This window comes from Megalopta genalis, chromosome 5 (assembly GCF_051020955.1).
Source record: "Megalopta genalis isolate 19385.01 chromosome 5, iyMegGena1_principal, whole genome shotgun sequence".
Taxonomy (NCBI): Eukaryota; Metazoa; Arthropoda; class Insecta; order Hymenoptera; family Halictidae; genus Megalopta; species Megalopta genalis.
The window spans coordinates 22,714,865-22,734,688 of NC_135017.1; the positions used below are offsets into that span (position 1 = coordinate 22,714,865).

General features: G+C 48.4%; 1 protein-coding gene across 7 annotated transcripts in view; it reads right to left on the reverse strand.

Annotated features, from left to right (window-relative positions):
- Antp (homeotic protein antennapedia) overlaps positions 1 to 19,824 on the reverse strand; it is a 211,282-nt gene that overhangs the window by 58,979 nt on the left and 132,479 nt on the right. Inside the window, exon 1 of one of the 7 annotated variants that reach the window (XM_033469161.2) lies at positions 737 to 1,896. The exons of the other annotated variants lie outside the window; for them this stretch is intronic. The gene's annotated coding sequence lies outside the window, so the exon portion shown is untranslated. Of the gene's footprint in view, positions 1 to 736; positions 1,897 to 19,824 lie in introns of those variants that run through there. 7 annotated transcript variants of the gene reach the window in all.

Here is a 19,824-nt window from a genome sequence, read left to right on the forward strand (position 1 = left end):
TATCGTTGATGATCTAGAAAAACTGTCCCGCTGATTGCTAACTGGTTTTAGAATGTTTGGGAAGTCGTAAGCCGGTTCGTTGGGTTCGAGTATTCGAAACTTGCGCTGATGTTTGCTCGAATCTTTCGGTGTTTTTCGAAGAGGCGATTAGCCAGCGTAAGAATAACGTCGGACCAATGGAAGTCCAGCTAGAAAGATGATCTACCGATCCATAAAAATCCTCATTTTATTGGAGCCCGTGTCAAATATTCGTATAATTTTCGTTTCTATTTTAGGAAGGACGCTATGTATACATATATTATCCGCGTTTATATTTAAGTCACGAGGAGTCGTATAACGGTAAGCTAATCCAGCTGGCGATTGACGAAAATCTGTTCGCGGTTTGCCCCGGGAATTTTAGTTGGTCAGGTTTTAGAAAGTACCGAATCCGGTTGGTCTATGATTTCGCTACGATTTACTGAAATTTTTTCGCGTTTCCCAGAAGTCGGATTAATATATTATTGCAAATGCCACCGGTGAATATCGACGAACGGATGCATGACCAGCCGCGGCCAAACGTTCCCAAGCCCCCCGTTCGAAGAGGAAAAGCGAAAGCGTCGAACGGGTCTCCGTTGCGATTCCATTTTTCCGCGAATAAATTGGCTCCCAGAATTGCGTTCTAACTAGCTCAGAATTTCACCGCGCCACTGCCACCGTGTTACACCGTGGTAAAAAAATACACATCTGGTTCACTTACGTGTCACGAACGAAACACAGGGAACGGCCGCGTAGTACCTGTTCTCCGGTGTTATCCACGTGGATCAACGTCGCCGACAAAATATTCCGAGCGGCGATCAGCGATCGACAAGTTAGTCCGAGGGTGACGGTCGGCACTCATTGCTGCGGAATGCCGGGAATATTCGACACAATCGAACCGTCGATCATAAACGTGGGAACGGTTATCGCTCGATAACCCGATCAATTTACCCTTGAGGCCCAGTCCCACCTCGGCGCACGATCGAGCCTCGACGGCCGAACCGCGTCAAACGGGGTTCGCAGTTCAACACCGATCAGATCGAACGAATTACCACGTTCAACGACGAGTCACGCGGATTATTATAACGCGACGTTCGATCGATCTTTCCAGCGAAAAGATACACACAGCGATGGCACTTCAACGTCGACGAAATTCTCGCTGCGTCCAGCCGATTCTGCAAACCGCGTCAAACCAGTTACATCGCCCGCGGATCGACGCTATCCGACATGGATCGCGCGATGCTCGATCGAACACTTCGAATCGAATCGAACGGAGTACACTGGAACGTTCTTGAAGTCTCTCAAACCGAGTCAAACGAATTCTCTCGCGGGTTACAGTTCAGCACCGAACGATGCAACGTCCATCCGCTCTTTCACGCCGAATCGAGCAGAGTTCACCGACGACACTCGACCATCAACCGATACGGAACAACGTCGCACAATGTTCTCGCAAGCTCGCAAACCAAACGATACGCGTTGCGTCACTGGAATACCAACCGATACGGAGTAACATTCGACAATGTCCAACCGAGCACGCAAACCGAGTCAAACGAACTGTGTTTATCGGCTTCGCGCAGAGTTCAGCCGATCCGTCGTAGCACACGCATTGGTACACCGATCGACGATCGACAATCGAGGATCGAACCGGTTGTCTCGCGGCACTGGTTCACTCTGCGACACGTGGGATCCGGCGAACGTCACGTTCGGCGTCACGTGTCCGCGGTTCACCAGAATGCAGGCGGTTCGCGATTGCGGCGCGGCTCTGCTCGATCATGATCGCAGACTGATCCCCCCGGCGACTGTCATCGAAGAGGAGGATGACGGCGAGGCTGAGGAGGAGGAAGAGGGCCGCGTGTCCATGCGAGCGACGCAGCCAGCGCGACTCCGATGCTTCTGACTCCGGCAGAAGTACAGACAGAAACGAAACTACGCAATGTGACGGCTAACGCGCGCACACGGCCGACTCGCGTGGAGAGACTGAACCAGAAAGAGAGACAGAGAGAGAGAGCGAGAGAGACAGAGTGGGAAACTCACGGATAGACGCGAGAGAAAAAGAGAGAGAGAGAGACGGATCCCGGTGACTGGCAGCGAGCGTGTGTTCGTGTGTGCAGGAGACGAAGACGAGCCGTAGGGAAAAAAAGGACGTCGTGTCTCGCGCGTGTTCGCGCTCGCGTGTGTGCGCGCCTGTGTCTGTGCTCGCCGGTGAATGTGTGCAGGCAAGCGTATCCTCCTGTCGAGCGTGGAGCGGACGAGAGCGTCGAGCTGTCAGCGCACCCCACCCCGAAATCCCCCCTCGGAAACCAACCCCTCCTACCGTGACGAGCTCCCTCCCTCCCGAGCTATCCCTCGGTTACGCCACCCCTACCCTCTCTCTTCTGCGCGATGCTCGTTCCCTCTCTCTCTTTCTCTCTTTCTCTTTGTCTCTCCTTTTCGACGCCCCTTGCAACCCCCGAGCACCCCCTAGACGAGCCGACATCGAAGAAAACCGAATGAAACGGGAAACGGGCAGCGAGAGGGAACCAACGCTGGGAATTCTTCGTCTTTTTTCTCCCTCTCTCTCTCTCTCTCTCTCTCTCTCTTCCTCTCTCCGTTCGGTTCTCTCTTTCAGCTTTTGCTGCGGACGACACCGCGTTAGGGTGACGTGTATATTATTCGAACGGCTTCCTGAGGGTTTCACGCCTCGGAGAAAGTCGCTGGTGTCTTGTTTAGCCGGACTGTGCCGGGGTGGGCTTCGGTTGCCGCAGTTTTCCGAGGAAACCAAAACCGTCGACTCGCCGAAGCTCGGTGATGCTCGCAACGAGAAGATAGATGCGTGGCTTTTTTCGGTAAACGGAGGATGGTTGCGGAGGAAATGGTCTGAGGACAGTTGATTTTCGGTTGTGAGGGTGACGCGTTTAGGTATAGATTCTCCTATAAAACACTTTGTGAAAATAACGAAATACTTTGTGCAAAGAAATTGCCCGAAACGGACGTTCATGAAATTTTACGAATTTTGCCGCAATATTCGTGTCGATATCTTTCTGAATCAAATGTTATAGTCTAATGATTATAGTTTAATCAAAACATTGTACTAAAAATCAATAACCCACCACAGTGTTCTTTTAAGGGATGGAAGATGAAATCTTTTTGTCTCGTGTTTCCCCGCTCACTTCGAACGACAAAGCTAGCGAAACAAGATCAACGTGTGAAAATTCGAACAGATTCAACTACGATGATTTAGAAAATCGTCGAAACTGGCTGGCGAAGGTCCACCAAAACGGACATCATCCCCTGTCCGCGTCTCCCGAGCGTCGCCGCCTTCGTTATCAGCGGACCCCGTTGTCCACGTGATAAACTGTAACGAAACGAACGAGGGAAAACGAGGAACAGGGCCGAACGGACGAAAGGGAAACGCGACACGAAAAAGGGGGAGCACGGAAAGAGACGGAGAGAGAAAGAAAACGCGCGTCGCTGGTCCCTTCGCGTTCGCACCGACGTAGATGGATCATAATTCTTGCTTAGCTCGCGGTCGAAAACCGCTCGGCGCAGCGGCGCGGCGTCTCCGCCGCCCTTTTGCTTTGGTTTCGACTTTCGGCGGTGTCCTCTACCCTCGCCGTGGCATCGGACCGTGACCAGAACCCACCCCATAATCATGATAAAATGTCAGCGGACTGACAGGGAGAGTCGCGACGGCGGCGCGCGATGGACGCGGCCCGGTAATTGTCCGAAATGCAGTAAATCAACCCGGGCCGCCGCGTCGCGAGACGGAAATCTCTCCGGCGGGCAAGCCGGGTCCTCGTTATCCGCCAAGTGGACGTCCCCGGCCACGGTTTTTCATTTTTCTTCGCAAGAAACCGTCTAATGGAAATTTCACCGCAGAGCGGGCATTCGCGGGCGCTCGCCGCGCCGCTCCCTGCACCGAAAATAATTAATACAGCAGCCATTCTTGGACTGTGCTTGGCGGCGTGCGCGCGAATTGTCGATGATAAGCGAGAGAAAAAGGAGATTAGCGAGAACTGAAGTATTATAAAGTGAAAATTTCGTAGGGGCGAAGAAAGGGTGGAAATGAGTCTCTTGTCTCCGATGGAAATTTTCGCATGAAAATGAATCTGTATTCGTTCGTATGCTAAGGTAGATTCTGCTTCTAAATCGCCTCAAAATAAACCAGATTTCGCGTATAGTGGTGCACATAATTATTAACTGAAAGTAGCATTTACATTGTCACTGATATCTAAACGAAAACTTAAATTATAATAATAATATATATTATATATATATATATAATATATATTATTATTATTATAATATATATTATTTTTCTTTTCCTTTCTTCTAATATAGAAATATTATTTTATTATCTCTAATATAGAAATATTGTTTTATTATTTCTAATATAGAAATATTATTTTATTATTTCTAATATAGAAATACTGTTTTATTATTTCTAACATAATATTAGATTATCTAATATAATATTTCTAATAAAATATTATATCTAATTATTATTCCTAACATAGAGATATACGAATCTGATGTCTTTTTAAGCTTTCCCTTAACACTGAAACTACCAAAACAGTCAAAATGGCTGGTTTCTGATTGCTTCCTTTACAATTCCTGATATTATATAAATGTTCCTATCAGAAATTCGTAGATGAACGTGTTTCGTCAAGCATGTGAAATCGTAAGAAGTTTAAACAAATCCAATCTTTCCACCGTTATAAAACAATACCATAACTCGCGTTTGGAGCCCAATATATTTACCCTTAAACATCGCGAAAAATGTAAAAGTCCCTTTTAGTCTACAATCACTCACACAACTGCACTCTCCTTTAGGTGTTAAAACACTTGTCTCCGTTAAAAGCCTCCGATCTAGAAAAACGAATGTTCCTCGACTTTCGACGAAGGGTAAAAAATAATCGCAACGCATTTTAATGGCTGCCCGGACCCCCACGAAAACATCGTATCCGCGCTTATTGTTCGACGCGGAGTTCCATTTCCTGTTCCGCTTTCCCCGGCTTCCTGCTCGCCCCCACCATCGGACCGTGACCAGGGCCCACCCCGTCGTCACGGCCAGATAGAATGTCAGTTCGGAGGGTTGGCTCCGCGAGCCGGCTTATGGTTGCCCCATCGTCTCTGGGAACGAGTCGTGTGCTCGTGTGTTGGAGAGGCCGTGGATCCAAGGATCTTGTCCCAGGAGAGACGATCGAACGGTCCGCCATTGGCGGAACAACCGGAGGCTGACCTTTTGGGGAGGCGAGAGAACCGTAGGGTCCTGATTACTGGCGAAACAGATATCCCTTTCTCCTTGCGGGTCCAAGGGGCAGCTCTCTTTGTCGAGAAATTCGCCTCTGCCCCGGCTCCCGGCGAATCGATTCTGCAAATATTACACCCGTCACGGTCTTTGTTTCCCCCTCGATACGTTACCGGGCTCGACGATGAGAGGCTACGGCTTTATTGCGACGTTTATTCCGCTCTTATCGCTCGTTCCCTTCGTTCGCGCGCGATCGTTCGCTATTTGCCGTAATTGAGACGTGGGTGGACGACGGGAACTTTCTCTTCTCCCGGCTGCTTGCATCGCTAGCTTCACTTCTGCAGTTTTACGTCCGGCCAAGCGAGATCCGGGAATCTTCACTGCCGACTACGCTGATTCTACGTTCTTTATTTCATCTCTGAGTTCTTTATTTCACTGCTCGCTCCTTCAGTTTTATTTTCACGAACAGCTGTTCCGTCCTCTATTTTGACAAACAGCGGTAATAAGCTTACCAGAACGAGGAGATAAATTATTCGGAAGAGTCGATGACAGCTGTAAGCGTCTCCAAGGTTCGAGAGAGACTCGTCGGTACATCAAAGTCCAGAAGATATGATTATTACCACGGCTACTCTTTTTTCACTCTGGTCAACGCTCCATGATCAAGGTTTCCCTCAAGACTCAAATTTACGTCCTTTCACTCTGAACGATGCTCAAAGCTGGTTCACGGATGAACAGAAAATTTTGTCCTTCCGTTACGAAAGCCTAGGAGCAACAGTAATCGAAGACATGCGAGAAACAAGAATTGTCCCGTTCCGCCAGGGAAATGATTAACGTCGAGGAAGTGCTAATCAACGCAGCTGCGAAATTAATTTTAGCACAAGGTGTTAAGATCGGGGCACGTGACGGACTTTTCAAAGAAAATGGAGTCGGTGTCCGTGGCGTCGGAGTGATGACTCTATCCAATCGACTCGGCCGATTTCTCATGCGTATTCATCGTCTAGCCGTGGGCAGAGCCGCGGTCTCGGGCCCCGGCCAGGGAAGAAAGAAACGAGCTGGCCAGGGGAGAGAAGCGCCTATGATTTATGACCGCCATTACGGTCTTGATAATTATATGCTGCCCTATGGCCGTCCCCTCCTCCGCTCGCAGCCAAGGAACGAGAGAGGATCGGTAGATGATATCCTGCCTGCCTGCTGACCAGCGAACAACAACGGACAGCCGGCTCCTCCGCTCGGCTCGGCTCCGCTCGAGCGCGGCCGGGCGACCGTCCGCCGTTCCTCTTGATTGCCCCGATCGCTTTTGATACGGTTTGATATTCCTCGGCGAGCATGTATGCGGGCAAGAGAGACCAGCGCACGCACACGTTGCGGGGAAAAATTACGAGGAACGAATTACGGCCGCGCGACTCTCTTGCCCACCATCTGGTGACGATTAGTGGCTCAGCGACGCCTGCCCGACCATCTTGATTTTCTCCGGCTCCTAGCTGAAATGGGCGTCCTCCCTTCTACGGTAAAAAGTTCCCCGCGTCGGACGAGGGTGGGAAGCTGTTATTAGGTTTCTGTTATTCGCCCGGCACACGCGTGGGTCTTTTAATTACAAGCCACGGTTCGATTACAGGATTTGCGACCGACTGTGTTTCTCTGGCTGCAAGCAAGAAACCGCCTCGAGTCGCACGTTTTCACTTCCGAGATGTTATTGTTTAACGTTTCTGATCGTTAGTGCTTCGTGTCAGCAGTGTTTCTAATTTATAGCCAGTTTTTATATTCATTTCTGCGAGTCTAGAGAATTTTCTTTCGCCACGTTTCTTCGCGACAAATGCGTAAAAGAGGATGCGAATTGAGGGCAGATAAAATTTTGTAGCTTTTCGATCAAGTACGATTTTAATGAAATTACAAGGCTCGAGTGAACTTCGATAATATGAATCCTATATCAATTTTTTACGTCACATCTCGGCGTATAAAAAAACCTTTATAAAGTCATTTTAGTGATGCGATGAAAATTTAGGGAAACAAAAAGATACACTGTGCAGTTTGTAACACAGGATTATAACTAGAAAACCGAATTTTCTGTAGAACAGCTGCTCAGTGACAGTGCGAGGCTAAATTTTCATTGATTTATACAGCAGCTATATAGATTTGAAACGTGTTCGGACAACAGAAAATTCTACCATGCTTCAATGAATAATCGTTAAACGAACATTTCGTGCAAATATTGCAGTTAAATAGCAATGCGATGGAGCATATTGCCTCGCCGTTTCAGGGATCAACGGTCGAGGAACTTTTCGAGATCGAGGAGCAGTTTGCACCATGTTCCAGGGAGATAGTAAACGATCGGATCGGGAGGACGGCGTTCTCGGATTCGAGAGAGCCGCCCGAGGCGATGTAATGGATAGAAAAACAATTTCTGGAGAGTCTTCGGAGATCGAGGAAGGAAAAGGGAAATCTCCGGACCCTCGTAAGTATTCGTACGTACCACCGCGAAAATCCCTCCTCCAGGCTGTCCGACAATGGCGGTCGTAAATATCGGAGCAAGGGCTCGGTAGTTTCTTTACCACTCCCCGAGGACCACTTATTACGCTGATTCCCTTGCAAGCCGCAATCATCTAAGTATTTCTTTAACGATCGCGGTCGTACCAAATTGACCGGACTAATGACGGACTGTCGCGTGCGTCGAAAAAAAATTTCCGGGAGACTTATTACCGATGATTAAAGGCCTTTTACACGCTTTCCCTCGCTACGAATCTGACCCATTGTCGGGGCTTTTCCACGCGACTCTGTCCCACTTAGCAGAAAAATGTTTTCCCGGCGAAGAGAGTAAAGCGAGTTCGTTTGTTCGGGCGATCGGCGCGATTGCGCGGGTCGGCCGGGTCCTTTGAAGCGTCGCCGAGTCGTCGGGCTTTCAAAATACAGGATTCCCGTGCGATAAATCGTCAAAAAGCGAGATAGGAGGCCGCCGGCCTTCGGGATCTCGTCGCAAAACGGCGATTATGTAACGTCGTGGCTCGTCGGGGCCTCGTTACACTCGTTACAGCCAGTGAAATATCTTGCTAGCGAGCGAGCGAGCGAGCGCTAACAGACGAAACAAACATCCCCCGGCCGCCATAAATTACGGGCCGGTTGAAAAAAACCGCTCTGGTCGCCGGTGATTTGCGTTTCTCGCGGCGGAATTAAGATCGCGACCCCGTCAGGGACCACCGTCCTCCTTCCTTCTCCCTCCGGGCCCGCTATTGAGACATCGGGGCGGACTGCTTAACGCGGCGTTGCGTCACGCATTTCGACTTTTACAATAATAAATCGGCAGGCCATTGTCGAGTCTCGCGGGACACGCACACGCGCGCGCGCACTGCGCTTGTGAACACGCTCGCGAGCACGTTATTTGCATAACCGACCAGACGACCCGGCCTGCACACAGAAGCACCGCGCAGAACGTTCCCGGCTACACGTGTAAGCTCGGACCCGCGAACAAGGAATGGCGGCGGATCCATGGGAACCGACCAGGTGGATACTCGCGCATCCCGATTCGGACCACGTGGCACCGTCGCATCGTTATCACACCATAATTTCCTTTATTCCCGGCGTATTCTCGATGGGGATTTTTCGGAGCGAGCTCGCCTGGAACCGAACGCGAATGGGACGGAGGAACATTTAGGGTGCGATTGGGTCTAGTCTTTCATTTCCGTCGATTATTCCTTTGATAGAATCGAAGGAAAAGGTAATTATTTATTTTAGTGTCTTTGCCGTAAATCTGTTTACTTTTTCGGTTTTTTCATGTAAGCGTATCTGTACACTTGCCAGTAATTATAGCACTGCAAATGACATGTCGCTATTATTAACCCTTTGCAGTCGGAGCCATTTTAAATCGAAATCCAAAATGGCTTTCTGATGTCCACTTTATCTAATCTGATGCATTTTGTATATATGAAATTGAATTTCATATTAATTGAATTTTCATGCACAGTTACACTTTTAACAACTTTTTAAGTAACAACGAATTTGATAACGTCTCATCACTCTACAGCAAAGGGTTAATTTCGGACATTTACTTTATGTTCGTCGAAATTACTCTTTTACACTTTTACCGGATTTTCGAAGCAAGTTGAAATTGTGTAAAAATTTCGGGAGGTAGAAAGGTAGAGCCGCCATAGAACAGCCCTTTTTTCGGGGCCAAGTTCACTAACAGTAATCCAGTGTAAAATCGTTGCAACAGCTCTTTATTGTGGCGGCAAACCGGAATGAGATACGTCCGACGAAACTGGAATTGGGTAGGTAGAGAACATTAACATGGGAACAGCGCGTATAATTCTTGCGACTGAATCGCCTTGTTATTTGGGGCTTGAAGATGAAGTGTGAAGAGATTAGTCAATTCGTACGCGCGATAATGGTATGCAGAGCTATACACTTCGACGGCAGCGACGAACACCTCGAAAGTTTCACAATATTAAAATATTTTATTCGATGAAATATAAAAATTGCACAGCAAATTTATGTGACGTACGTTACTTTCCCAACATTCTTGTGTCTTGCGAATTTTAATTGAATTAAGAAATTATGACTGGCGAAGAAATTAATTTCCGAAAATTAAATTTTAAATAACTCTGTCGGCCACGTGTGGGTATCATGGCGGTCAAAGTATTAATAATGCAATTATAACACACTTTTTAAATAGTGCAATTATGATATATTTTATTGATTTAATATAATTGATTAATATAAACAAGATAAATTTGCTTAATTATATAATAACGATACATTCTTTAAAAAGTTACTCTAAATAGATTTTTATAATTCAAATTTTCGTGAAGTCACGTGTATATAATTCCGGTCATCGAAGTGTTAACATGTTTCCACCGATTCTCATTTTTCCCAGTCATTTTTATCGCTGTATTAAAATCCGCCGTAAAGCGGATGTTCGTTCGACCCTTTCGAAGCCTCGGCTCCGAAATCTGTTGGAATGATTTAGCGAGGTTGTGGAAGGAATAACGCGAAAGGACCCCAAGCAATCGAAAAGGAGGAGGACCCGTTGTGTCGCAGGGAATCAGCCTTGACAATCGCCGCAGACCGCGGCGGTTATTGTTCGCCGCGGTGCAATTAGCGCGGCATAAATCACGCGGATAACGAGACACGGCGCCCCGAAGGCGTCACACGGTGCTTCTCTCGTGCGAGGAGACGAAAGGGCGAGGAGGACAGAGGCCGAGGGCAGAAGAAGAGACATCGTCGACGTACGGGGGCGGCTGGCGTTTCGTTCGCCAACTACGCGACGTTCCTCGGGAACAACTTCCAACGGAGGACGAGCTCTCGTTCCCTCCCTCTCTCTCTCTCTCTGCCTCTCTCCCTCTTGTCGTCTCTCTTTCTCTCCACCCCTCGTCACCTCTGTTCCACTAGTTCCACTGCTGCGTAGCAGTTGCCATCGCGAGGAGCAACGATGTTGCCAGAAACCCCACGCGCCATCCATCTTGCCCAGAGCGCTAGACGAAAATAACTCGAATTTAAGAAGCTCACGCTCGAAAACAATACGGGGCGGGTTTTCGCCGATTGCGTAACAGCTCTATCGTTCTCCGGGAAATTAACGACTACGGTTCCGCGTTCCTTCCACCGGCAAGTTTTAGGGGAAATCGAGTTAGGGCCGGTCCCTTCCGCCGTATCTGCCCGCCCACGGCACCGGGGGTTATACCGTCGAATTACTTTTTTTTTTCTGATTGGGAAACAATTCCTAATGCAGCGGGCGCTCTTCGATGACTCATCCTGTCTCGAAGTTCCTCGTCCCCGCGGATCATCGATCGTGCTACCTCGGCCGACGAGCCAACGAAGAATCCAGCTGTAACACACGTCAGCTGTTCCGTCGCGCCTAATTGTTAGGGGCAGAAATAAATTTCCGCGTCGTCGATAACGCTGGAACGTCGTCCGCGAATTAATTCCCGTTTGATTTCGTTGAACGGCGACGCGCCTAATTTCCGTGCAGCAACGAGGCTCGGACGAGCGGCACGAAGGACGGCGAAACCATGACGGTAAATTCACTGGAATAGGCGGCATTCTGGGCGGAATTTCCAGGGGACAGGAAGAGATTAACGCGGATAGGCGGACAATAGAAATCGAGAAGTCACGGTTCGGTAGTCCCATCGATTTTTCCGCCTTTTTCCCGTCGCGATGGGAAACAACGGCGGGACACATCGACGCGTTGGCTGTGTGTCCGACAATAGATATCGATGCGCGTCCCGTTAACCTATTAAAGACACATTTCGAGCGTGTAAAGCGGTCAATTTTCGGCGGGGCGGGGAGGGGGGGTGCATTGTTCGCCGCGCGACTATTTATCGGGGGTGGCTGCGATCGAGGGCCGAAGAAATTTATGCCCGTTGAAAAATCGCACTCGAAATCGCGATCGGACGAATATCGCGGGGAAAAACGCGACCCCCGGAATCTCCGCGGGCCCGATAAAATTCTATCGCACGTGCGCGCGGCTCGGCGCGGCGCGGCGACTTTCCAGCGCAAGCGGTTTTCGGTTTCCCGTCTGGCAACAAGCGTTGCCCCCTTCTGTCGGTCTTACTTCCTCAGCCCTTCCGTCGGCGCCCGTGATTTATCGCGATGGAAAGTACGAGAAATAACAAGAGGGATCCAGCGGGGCACGTTGCATGCCACCGCTCATTCCCGAAATAAAAATCCACTCCCGAAGATCGCGCGACCGCCGCGCCGCCCTGGATCCCGCGTCTCGGCGCCCCGACGCGGGACAAATAGCCTTTGATTTACGGCGGGACGCTTTAACGAGCCGTTTTTCCCGATTTTTGGCTAAAAGAATTCTCCTGTTTACCGGCCACCAGGGAAACGGGGCCCCGGCCACGATTTTTACACGGCGTGACGGAGATAATTGACGGGAGGACGCGCGTCCTCAGCGCCGGCCACCGTCTTTCCGCTTTTAGCGCTGTTTTCATGCTGCCAGTTGAAAGTGTTTGATCTGTCGCGATGTTTACACGTCGGAGACGTTCGGACACTCGCTGACTATTTATTTGCGATTTTTGTTACGTCTTTTCTCTCGGAATCACGTATGGACGGTTCAGAAGCCAAGCGGCGCGAGATCGTTGACCTTAAAATTTAGAGAAATGAGGCTGTCGCAAATTGGCTGCAGAAATGTTAAAATGCCACTGATAACGCAAAGCATAAAAGCAGAATTTTTACTATAAGATGACGTACGAGTGAACTTAACCAGGAAAGAAACAGAAGAAAAATGTCGATGCTTATTTTAGAAAATACAAGCGATATTGTTTCTTTGCGTCAAAATAATGGTAAAATAGCGATGCGAGAAAGAGGCATCTAATTCACGGCTGGGATAAGTTTAAACAATATTTATCGAGGAAGAAACGAAGTGCAGAGTAGACGCAAACGTCCACTCGAGTTCACCAATATATTTTGTTGCTCGTCAAACAAGCGATCCAATATTTCTACAAGCTAATGTCGCACAGAACTCATCTGCCATGCAAGAATCCGGCCGAAGCTGCGTAAATCAAACAAGTCGGACACCGACTGTTTACTCGTATGAACGGAGGCGTTCTGCATTTACTCAATGAAACTTCTAACGGCTTCATCATCTGGCAACAATACGTGCACCATCTCGAACGCGTCTCCTGGCAGACTTTTCTCGTTATTTCGCACAGTGACCAGGAATTAATTGATTGTTCGACCGAAATCGAATAATTCCAGAAAAATTGTACGGCGACGAACGACCGCTGATTTCGCTCAGGAAAGTAGCCACTTTCGACCCGCATAAATGCAATTTATTCAAAAAATGTATACACTTTACGTGCCTGTAACTATACTGAGAAGAAGTATAGTTTGCTATAAAAGCTTTTATTGATTTGAAAAAAGTAACAATATTTCTCAATGACATCTGTTCGATGATTTTGATCGAAGCTACGACTACGTAAATCCGGTGCCATTTCTCGGGTACAAAAAAATGGGAAAAATGCGAACAGAGGACGATGTTCGCAACCGAGTCCACGGTTAATTCCCCTGCCCGTTTCTCAGGCGCGAATCAGCTTAGTAGAGGAGTCCCGGAGCGTGCAGACGGCGACGAACAAATTCGGGATCGTGCTGCATCCCGAGAGCACAGTCGTCACGTTTTCATATGTCCCGACCTTGAATGCGAGTCCGCCGTGAGCGGAAATGAAGGACGGGGGACGAGAAAAAAAGGACCGAGACACCGGGAGATCACGGAGGATCCTCCGGGGCCGTGGTCGTGTCCTTTTGTGGGGAACGGTCCGCTTCGCTTCGCGCCGGTCCGGGGGAAATCGGGGAAAGTTTGCGCAAGAGCGTGCGGGCCATTGTGGGCCGGGGGAGCGAAAAAAGAAAGTTAAAACCTCGTGAGAGCATTGTTGGTTGCGTCACCGGCGGGCTATTCCTCCAACCCTCGCCACGAGCAGCCAGTTTTCTCTTCTTTCTCCCCGGGCCGGCGAGGCATCGTGTATAATATCGAAATTTATGGCAGAGACCGCTGCGGGGCCTTGCGTTAGGCACAGTCGGCCTCGGGACTTCTCCACTTCGGCACCTTCGGCCCGCTTCCCCGCTTCCTTCTCCTTCTCTTCGTCTTCTGTTGTCGATTCTTTCGATGCCTTCTCGCGCCGCGCTTTTCACACTTCGAGGGACTCGGTGTCTTCGACCAGGTGCCATTTTTTTTGGCGAGCTACCGTGCACTTCTTAGGAAGCGTTGCGTTAGAAAGAAGTCGGCACGTTTGAAAATGAGTGAACGAAATTTAAAGCAGTGGAAGCAAAGAAACTGAGAATATATATGTGACGTATTAATTCGAATTTATTAAAATTATTTAAGAACGAAACACGAGATTGTACTTGGCTTCTACATCTCGACATATTTTATTTTCCGCAAAGATCCGCAGTCTAGAAATAACATAATTTGAAATATTGCTTCAAATAACACGTTATTTTATCGTGTAATTATCAAATAATTACTTCAAGTAATAATCTGAGATAATTGTGACTCTTTCCTTGGAAATTATATGGCGATCAAATTACCGCGACACGCCCATTGATATTTCTGCAAGATAAAACGACCGATCTGATTACGTTGAATGATTATCCGATAATAGGAAACATTTTTCTGAAGAATAACACTCCTCTTCGATCTTCCAGCGGGACGATTTTTCGCGGCAACATTAAATGGAGGCCGACAAAAGTCTCTCGAGGATAAGCTTTGCTGAAAGCGAATTGCCGTAATTGTTTCTTATCGCTGCATATTATCTCATGTATAAGATCAACGTCGCTTTTCTAGAAAGATCCATAAAACCTGGATGAAGAAGGGGAGACGGAGGGAGGGATGACGGGTCGGAGGGATCACTGTGACCGGCTCAGAAGGATCCGGGCGATCCTCTGTCGGAAGACGGCGATCCTGTCGAAATCCCGGCGACCTGCGCTTATTAATAACCGAGTCATGAGAACGGTCGCACACGCGGCCAGTTTGCGTGCCAAGGTAATCAGTATAATGATCAGTGGCCGAATTGACGTATCGTCAAGATAATATATATGACGGCGCATGGCGGCAGATGTGTTGCACGACGTGACGTGCTCTAACGCGTCATTGATAGCCCTCCGTTCCTCCTGTTCCACCTCTCTATTTCTCTCTCTCTCTCTCTCTCTTGCTCTCTCTCTAGCTTTATTTCTCTCTCTCTCTCTCTCTTGCTCTCTCTCTAGCTTTATTTCTCTCTCTCTCGCTTTCTCTCTCTTTCTGTCTCTTCCCGTCTCCGTCTCTCCACATTCACTCCGCGAGTTCCCCTCTCCCGGGAGCCACCCTCCATCAAATTTTCCTATCACCCTCTGCCCCCTCCCTCCTCCTCCATCGTTCCCTTCATTTCCTGCCATCGCAACCCTCCCCCACATCCCCCCGGTGCCGGGTCTGTCACGAACGGAAGGGACGTAATACGAGCGAGGGGAACCTCAGCCAACCAGCATCGCGGCCTTTCAGCCTAAGAATTCTGCACGAGCCGCGCCCAGGGCCCCGGTCTCGATTTTCACGGAAAAAAACGCACACACCGGCATGGCGTTTTTCGAAAAAGCTTCCTGCCAGCGGCAGATGGTCGAGCGCAACGCAGCCAGAACGCAAGGTACGTACTGCACTGGTCGCATCATTTCGCGTTCGTATCCATTGATCGCTCGCCGGAAGTTTCGTAGTTCGTCTGACCGTGTCGCGTTCGCGTGATTCATATATTTGCGCGTTTTAACCCTCCGCCGGCAACCTGGGCTCGCAAGTACGCGGGCGAAAATTTCATTTTTGAACGTCTCCGAAGCGGAAGGATCAGGCTGCCTGGTTCCGCCAGTTAAGAGAACTTGTTTATCAATTGTAGATTAAAGTGGAAACTTCAATAAGTATTGCAGAATTTTTGCAAATATTTTTAGAACCAAGAATAAAAAAAGATCATGGTCTTGAAAGACTCGGGTACCGGTCGCGTTAGTAACGAAATACTTTGTCGGCAAAGGGTTAACCGCCATCCCATCACGTTCATCAGTATCAACTGTCTACCATTTTCGAAAAAGACATTATAAATTCTTGATCAGGATTTTTTTAAAGTCTACTTATACAGTGTTAATTGTTAGAAAATCGTTTCGATCATTGGACAAAGAATTATTATCTGCTCTCCTTAATTTACTTCGAGCGCGGTGAATGCTCTCGTCGCAATTTGGATAACTTTCGCCGTTTAGAAAAATCGAATTGACCCTCATCAGCGTCTCCCAGCTGTGCTCGGATCATTTAACACGTTCGACGCCGCGTCGGTTAAATAAGGGTGACACTAATTATCGAGCAATTTTGAAAATTGATTTTCATCCTAAAATATTCGTACGAACTGAATTTGGCTAGGACGTTTCGGACGCGGAAGAGTTCCAGCATCATCCGCTATGATAAATTTGAACCTTCTAGATTCGGTCTCATTAATTAAATTGCTTCGACTTCGTGGGAATTTTAGTGGTCGATTGTGGCCGGTGAACGCGTTAAAACCCCCGTAGCGATTCGTTTCCACGGAATCGGTTTCCGTTTCCACGTTAGCACCCCCACTCCGAGCCTGCGAGGAAATATGCAGCCGTAAAAGGTCAGCTCTCCTTAGGAGAAGGTTTCTCTGTAGATCGTTCTCGATCAGCAGGCCATCGATCCGATCTCTCGGACAGGGCCGATTACGGTTCACGGTGCGGCGCGGCGCGGCGCGGCGCGAAGCCGCACGCGGCCGCGGCCGCGGCGAATTTCTTCCCGAGACCGGGCAATTATCGGCATTTAATCAAAACGACCGGCCATTAAAGTATCTAGGTAAGCGATCTAGGCGGGCCGGACAAACGAGCCCGAGGAATGCTTCCCGGGAAGCGTTCCTCGCGCGCGTGTAACCAGCTCGGGTTCCCTCGGCTCCGCATCGGTGGTCGGGTTTAGGGTCGCCTCGGCATCTGATCGGCACGTCGATGAAATTTGTTGACGCGCCGGAAGAAAAACGGGATTGTGACGCCGACCGGTCCCCCGGCAAGAAGCCCGAGGGCCGCAAGCGGTTTAACACTGGAATCCGCGTTTTTGCGGAGGGGCCCCCGCCGTCGACGACGGCCTGGAATCCGCCGCGCGGTACAATTACAATTAAGAGCGGTTAGCGAATTACCGAATGGCCCAGGCACGCGCGTCCGACGATCGGCAGCGCCATTTTCTTCGAACCCGTAATTCCTGCCGGACGGCGAACCTGGGAAAGCGTCCTTACAAATTGACCAACTCGCCGTGGACGTAAGTGGACGCGGATCACACGGTGGTCTTGCCTTTCCTCTCCCACATAACACACGGACATTATCTCCTCTTGGAAATTCACACCTGATTTTTCTTGGATTTTTCTGGCCAGGTTGATCTTCGTTTGTCATTTTCTTCTTTTTTTAGATTAAATTGGTGTTTTGAATTTTTGGAGCAGTTGTCATATTTAGTCTATTTTTTATCTACGATTTTGTTCTCCGGTCTGGTGGTATTATTTAGTCAAAAGTATAAGGAAGAATTAGAAAGATCGGACAACTGTTTTTGCTGTCAGTAAAAATGGGATATTTCGGTTTGGTGGAAATATTTAGTCGAAAGTATAGAGAAGAATTAAAAAGATCGGTCAACTGTTTTCGTTGTCAGTAAAAATGAAATATCTCGGTGTCCTTTTTGAAGTTTGTAATAACATTAAGAAGGTACGAGAAGAAATTTGCGACGAAAATTACGTACGAAAATTAAAGAGAAATTTTGCATAATCCGTTTCTTAACACTAGAACTACCGAATCCTAAACGCGACTAATGTATATCGTTTTGTATAACAATGCCAAGATTGGATTTAGTTAAATTTCCTACGTTTTTGATTGCAATAGATGCTTGAACGAAGATGTTTTTATACAAATTTCTGACTATGACATTTTTACAGTATCGGGGATTGTGAAAGAAGAAATCAGAAACCAGTCATTTTGACAAATAAGTGTTAATTTTGATAAATAATTTCGCAGATCGACACCAAGTTTACGGAACGCGTCGAAATAACGTGCCACTAATGCTTTAATTCACGATTATTCCAATTATAAAGATACATTTACGAATTATTTATTCAACGTATGTGTTACCTGCGACAATTATTACAACAACACTAGTTAAAAATCAGAATAAATGTCTTATTATAACATTTATAAACTAACACAAAACAGCTGTTTCTAGTGCTTCGTAAATCTAATGTTAACGATTGCTGCTGAAAAGTAGACCGAAAAACGAGAAGAGTCTGCCGACGTTCGACAAGATCGGCGAACAAACGCGCAACAAGGAAACGCATAAAATACGAGAAAGAAATGCAAATGTGTCCAATGGAACGTGTCAGTCTCGCGAGCCATGGAGTACCGCGAAACGCCGGTTTTCAACGGACCGCGCAGCCAAAAGATACATCGACGGTTAACTTTTCAACTGGCAATTTTTCAGTGGCGCGACTCTCTCGACGGGATCTAGATCATTTATTTTTGCGGGCGTAGCTTTCGATTTCATCGAGGGGGCGGAAGGAGCCTCCGGGAGTAACGGAACAGGGGGAAAAGCGGAGCGGAACGCTGGTGGAAAAAAGACAACGGTCGAACGAACGAGCGAACGAAAGGAAATAAAAAAGCAAAAAAAAAATGGAAAAAATTGGAGAATCAGATAACTTCGTCGGCGGTCGAACGCGTTTCGTCGATACACTGGCGCGGGAGTTTTGATGAATAAGCGGGAACCCGGTAACGAATTTTGGCGGGAGCGTTGATCAACCGTTACGGGGTATCGTAATGTGACATTCGAAGCGTGTCGTGTGTTGCGGGCCCGGCGTTAATTTAAACGTCACGTTATCTCCCGCACGTCCCGCGTTTTATCATAAGAGCCCTTTCACGGGAGGCGTTCGTTCGGTGTCGCGCGACCGTGTTCCGCCCGCGCGTTTTTCGCGGATCGTTCATTAGCTCTCGCGCTGGAAAACGTTGGAAACTTGGACAGTAAACAGCGACCGGTATAAATAGACCGTGGAAATAATTTTGGAATCATTTCGAACGCGGCTTTGCGAATAATCTCTGTCGCTAGCCAACGAAACATTGGACAGACAGAAATTTGTGTGGCAGAATGTTGAAACAATGTTTTCGGATTCGAACAGAAGGCTTTGGAAATTGCAAAATAATTTATTGATAATAAAGTTCCGTCGAGTACGTCGGATCGTTGAGGACATTCGCTATTTCGCAGACGCGAACGAACGATCGTCCGTTCTTCCGTTCGTCGTTGAAGCGAACTCGAAGAAGTAGTGTACTTGGCAGAAATTGAATTGTCATGCAGCTTGTAACTGGCGATTTAGACGCTTCCTGCTCGTAAGTCAGTCAGCGGCTCGCCGGGTGGCGTCCGGTGCGATATTTTGTCGCGACTTCTTCGCAGCCACTTTGTCACTCGCCGGCAAATTCGTATGTTGCACAACAATGTTCGAGAACCAAGTGGGACCAAGTGGGCAGGGATCGAGTGAAAAAATAATTTAGAAGATCCGGGACCGAGAATAAAGCGTCGACGGTTTCCGGCAATTATGAGATCTCTAGCCCCCGTTGTAAGGGCGGCGCGGGGAAATTCGCGAGCCGTTTCGAGAACAAGCCACCAGACGCCGGGCGTCTCGTGAGAAATGGATGCAAAGCTGCGACCGCGAAGCGTCGCGATTCGGGGCCACGGTTTCACGCGAAACTCGTGTCGGTCCTTGGCGACACTCGCAGCAGGCCCCCCGTTTCTATTCAAACATTTCCCGATGGTAAATTATTCAACGAGTGACCTGTTGTACGTAGACGACGCGGCTGTCTGCTTTCGGTTTCCCTTCGATTTATGTTGCACGCGCGCCGCTCGCCTCCGCGACCTCGTTGTGTGCCTCCCTTTCTCGAGACTCGCGCACCTCCTACGCTGATTAACTATGCCCGGATTAACCGGCGCCGTTTCACCCGTGAATCCGATTTCTAGCCGAAGCGTTCGCGCAAGTTTTTGATCAGCGAGCCTGACGAATCGAGGACGAATAACAAAATCCTGGTCTACGAAGTCTCATTCCTGAAAATCCTTTCTTCACGATTCAATTGAC